We start from the raw sequence: 5,251 nt of genomic DNA, 5'->3' as shown, positions 1-5,251 counted from the left end.
GTTTTTTCTTATTTCAAGAATCTTACCAAATAAAATTTTCTTACTCCATTTGCAGATACAGTATTTTTGACTTAATTTGAGTCAAATTTTCAGACTAACAAGACAAATAATCTTACACATTCTGAAAACAAGATGATTATTCTTACACAATCAGTTCTTGTTTAGTAAATCAGTCTGAAAACAAGATCAAAAAGACTTTTTGGCTGATATAAGAGTTTAAAACTTGGTTAGGTGGACAGTTTTTACAGTGTGAGTTTGGAGAAACAGGGATTTATTCTGACAGAGTTGATGAGCTAAAAGCTAAAAATGGATTTCAGAAACTGCACCATGTGATAAAGTTCAAGATAACTGGTATTATAATCAATAAATAATAATTGATTTCTTACATTTTGAAATAAAATAAATAAAATAAATAAATAACTGCCCTCAACTCTAGCAGCAGGTCTGAGCTCCACTTGGATAAGTCTTTAGCTCACAGTCCTGTCAGAATCAAACTGAGTTTCTCCAAACTGAAGTCACAGAGTTATCTACAACAGGTAAGATATTAACTGTTCATTACTAATCAACAGAACCCCACTTCAAAAGATTTTAACTGTTAAGTTTTTCTATGGATATTTTGTAGATATAGGCTTAGTCCCAGAGGTTTGCCCAGTGGTGGGCGTGGTTCTGCTAATCAGCTAACCGCTAACGGACCAGTTGGTTTCTGCTATGTTTTACCAGCTTTAAGTCTGCTAACAGCTAACAGCTAACAGCTAACTAACAACAGGTTTGTGTCAGACCCACCGGTCTTCAGCTGGAAGGAGGCGAAGCCTCTGTGACAGTCGGTTAGCAATCAGCTGTTAGCGTTAGCTTCCTCTAAGTTTTACTCGTTTAGCTGTTTAGCATTACGCTCCGTAACATTTTGTACATTTAGTGGTTTAGCACAAAGCTTTATTTTAGTTTTTATTTTGGTCAGCTGTTCCCACCACTGGTGGTAAGGCTGGAAGACAACTTTCAAAGAATCAAACCTCATAAAATAAAAATAAAACTTTATTAGTAAAAATAATAAAGAAGAAAAAGTCATGAAAAACTGGAGGAGATGTTTGGTCTGATTTTATGACATCATTACGTGATCCACTTCTCTGCTGTCACTTTATTTTCATTTCATACCTGCTGTTGAAACAAAGCTGCTTCAGTTTGTGCACCGTTGTGTTTCAGCTGCCTCCTCCAAACAGTTTGTGTTGCAACGTTTCTTTTAACAAACAGAAACCTGACAGAGCTCCTCTCCATCCCTTCTGACAGCCTCCATCACCGTCTGTCTCTCTGTGCTTCTGCTCAGCTTCATGACCAAAACATCAAACACTGAAGCTCTTTAACATTATTTTCCTATAAACCCCTCTGGACTTTCTGCCATTTTTAAGCTTATAAAAAGATTAAAGAGTAAAATATAGAAACTGATCTCTTCTGTTTTGTGTTACCTTTTATTTCTTTCTCAGGATTTATTTTTTGTTTTGTTTTTCCTTCATGTCGCTGAGTAAAACAAGCAAAGATGTGAGGTTTCAGCATTAAACCTGTCCTCTGTGTAACTGGGACCAGTGTGAGTCTGATGGTCATGATTCCATGTAAACCTTCAAAATAAAGTGCAGAGGCTGTGACGTCAAACACATGTCAGGTCCTTATTCAACCACTCGTTTTCACCAGTTTGATGCAGGTTAATAAGATCTGATGGCCATCTCACAGGAAACGACTCATAATTAGTTTTAAACCAGATTTCAAGCAATCAGAATATAAACTGGGGCTCAGTCTCAGTTATATCTGTAAAATGATGTCTATGTATTTATGTCTATAGCTTCACTATGTTGAATCAGGTTAACTCAAACAGATAATCAGCTGTAGATTTATACAATGATTAATTCCTGAAAGTTTCTTGAAATCTGTTCACAAGATATTTTGCTAAACAAACATAAATGTTCAGCCTTCAGCAGCCACACTGCAAAAACTGTCCACACTGTAAAAACTGTCCACCTAACCAAGTTTTAAAACCTTATAACAGCCAAAAAGCCTTTTTGCTCTTGTTTTGAGACTGATTTACTAAACAAGAACTGATTGTGTAAGAATAATCATCTTGTTTTCAGAATGTGTAAGATTATTTGTCTTGTTAGTCTGAAAATTTGACTCTAATTAAGTCAAACATTTCTGCCAGTGGAGTAAGAACATTTTACTTGGTAAGATCCTTGAAATACTTGATTTGACTCAATTTTTTCTTATTTCAAGAATAATCAAGCGCCTCTAGTGTTTAGACATGGAACTGCATCCAGCTGATGCTGGATGCAGTTCCATGTCTAAGCACTAGAGGTGCTTGATTATTCTTGAAATAAGAAAAAATTGAGTCAAATCAAGTATTTCAAGGATCTTACCAAGTAAAATGTTCTTACTCCACTGGCAGAAATGTTTGACTTAATTAGAGTCAAATTTTCAGACTAACAAGACAAATAATCTTACACATTCTGAAAACAAGATGATTATTCTTACACAATCAGTTCTTGTTTAGTAAATCAGTCTGAAAACAAGATCAAAAAGACTTTTTGTCTGATATAAGGTTTTATAACTTGGTTAGATGGACAGTTTTTGCAGATAAAAAGTCTAATTTAAACAGGAAGACGAGGACAAAGCAGGGAAAATTCTTCTGCTCGAATTCGAGGAAAAAGTTCCTCCTAAACTCAAAAAGCACAGTTTAGTCATCGCTTTTAAAAATGTGGTTAATTTCTTTTTCTACTGAAGTGCTTGATAAAATGCAGCTGCAGCAGTTGACACATAGGAAGTGTTCGTCATTGTGGGTGAACTTGGAAGTGGTTTGTGGAAAGTTTTCATCAGGTCGTCAAACACAAAACTGTTGCTAACAAAGTTTAGACCATGCTACTCTGACAAGTTCAAGTTTGACCTAAAGCATAATCTTTTTCTTTGTCTTCCTGTGTGTGGAACACAACCAGTGTGTTTTATGAGTTTATGTGAAGTTTGGAGTTTAGAAGGAGTTTTACATGTGGTGGTTTCATGTCTCAGTTTGTTTCATGTCCAGTAAACAGTTCTTACAGTTGTGTTGCTTCGATCGAAGACTATAACTTTAGAAATTACAACTTTTATTTACTGTTCTGAACCTCTAAAGTCCTCTGAGATGTGTCGGTCAGGTCTTTTGAAATGGGGTTATGTGGAAAATAAAAAAACAGTATCTTACCTGCCATCTTTCATTAAAACCTGTCCAGTGGTTCATTAGATATTTTGCTAACACGTGCAGACTCTAACAAAAAACGTTATCTCTCATCTTTGCCTTTCAGCTGAGGACAAATAATAATTTACAAATGTTTATTAAGCCTCTGTTAATTAGACATTATATGGAGTATCAGATGTGCCTCATGAAGACGTGCTACAGCTAGCTGCTGGAAAAGAATGTAAATTGGCAAAATGAGAGCCGGTCTATAAAAAATATGTTTGCAGTAATCACCTTGTTCCAAATCCCCTTTGATTTTGGCTTTAGCTAGTCCCTCCCATTAAAATGAACCGTTGTGCAAACTAAAAATGTTCAAAGAGATATTTCAGATAGTGATGTGATCGATACTGAAATATTGATACTACGATACAGAACTTTATGCTCTAGAACTGATACTAAAATCAAAATATTGATACTTTGATACTTCATTTATTTCACATAATGTTTATCTTTAACAGGAAAATAACTAAACTGTTCCAATCTTGTCTAAATCATGTGTGGTTGGAGGAACTACTTTTTCTTCCTCTTGGGTAATGCATGCGCACAGTGGCCTGTGTTCAGTCAGTCAGTCAGTCTGTGGATGTATGGCAGGTCATTTTAACATAAAATCTGTTTCTTCTGACTGTAATTACATTCTAGCATTAGCTCCAGCCAGGGACCTTCTTACAAACACACAAACAATGCTACAAAATATACAAAGTTACAACTTTTAGAATGTTTTTTCTCACTTTTATTCACTATTCAAAAATTATTATATTTTTTAAGAATAAGAAATTTAAATTGTGCTAAAGGACTATAGGCTTAGGGTTATAAAGACTTAAATTAATAAATAAATGACTCTGTCGTGTAATATAAAGTTATTTGAAAAACGTTACTTTTTAAAATTTACCAGACACATTATGTATGTTATCACAAAGTATCAGATCAGTATCACAGATACCAGCCACATTTTACTCAGTATATTGGAAAGAAAACTGGCCGTATGGAATTATTACTCCTAACGTTTCTACAGAACAGCAGAGCAGGAGAAGCAGAGTTATTCTCCTGTTGAAACACTTCAAATGATGACTTTTAGAGAGAACAGAGCTGAAAGGGAGTTTGGCTTTGCTCTGACTTGTTATGATGAGAGAATTTCTGCAGAAGTCACAGTGACCCAGGGTTCAACCAAGAGAGGAAGAGGAAGGAGAATAATCTGGAAAAAAACAAACTTCTCACAGGCTTTGAGTCATAATTCTGTCAGGATGTTAAAGCAGGGTCTCTCCTGGTCTGGGAAGAGTTTTTTAAAGACATAATGTTGGTTAAATTGTGATTTAAAATATGGTTCATTTAATTACAAGATATATTAATGATTGACCTGTGTTTTGTTTTTGCATATTTTATATGCTTGTGTTCAGTTCTGCTGTTAGAGTGAAGTGTAACGATACAGAAAATTCACGATTCGGTTCAATACTTTAGTCTCACAGTTCGATATTATTTCAATACAAAAAGAGAAATGTCCATGCTCCTTTTAACTTGTAATTTATTTAAATTAATTATGATCATTTGTTTAACCTCAAAAGTCCAGTTTTTAAATTAAATGTTGCTGAAACAGCAAGTTTCTCAGTGGATCTGAGCTCAAAAACACAGCCTAGGTGGAGTAGTCGAACACAGATCCACTGATCCTTCAACACAGAGCATCTTCAGAAGACAAGTTGATAAAATAAATGTTAAAAATCTGTATTGTTCGAAGCAGGAAGAGACATCAAAGGGGAACTCTTTAAGAAAATGAACTTCCTGTTCTTTATTGAAACAATATCTTTACAGCTCTAACTCTTCTTCATCTCTCTAACAGACTCAAAATAATCTAATCTAATAATCTGTACAGTCTGTGTTTGTTAATTACATGCAGACATTCCATTTTGACATCACTTCCTGTTGCTTCACATGCAAATTAGTGCTGTACCAAACAATTATTTTCTAATTGATTAATCTAACTATTATTTTTTCGATTAATCGATTATTCTAACA

This window comes from Austrofundulus limnaeus, unplaced genomic scaffold, assembly GCF_001266775.1.
Source record: "Austrofundulus limnaeus strain Quisiro unplaced genomic scaffold, Austrofundulus_limnaeus-1.0 Scaffold918, whole genome shotgun sequence".
Taxonomy (NCBI): domain Eukaryota; kingdom Metazoa; phylum Chordata; class Actinopteri; order Cyprinodontiformes; family Rivulidae; genus Austrofundulus; species Austrofundulus limnaeus.
The sequence above is the reverse complement of the archived record's forward strand: the minus strand, read 5'-3'. Positions refer to the sequence as shown.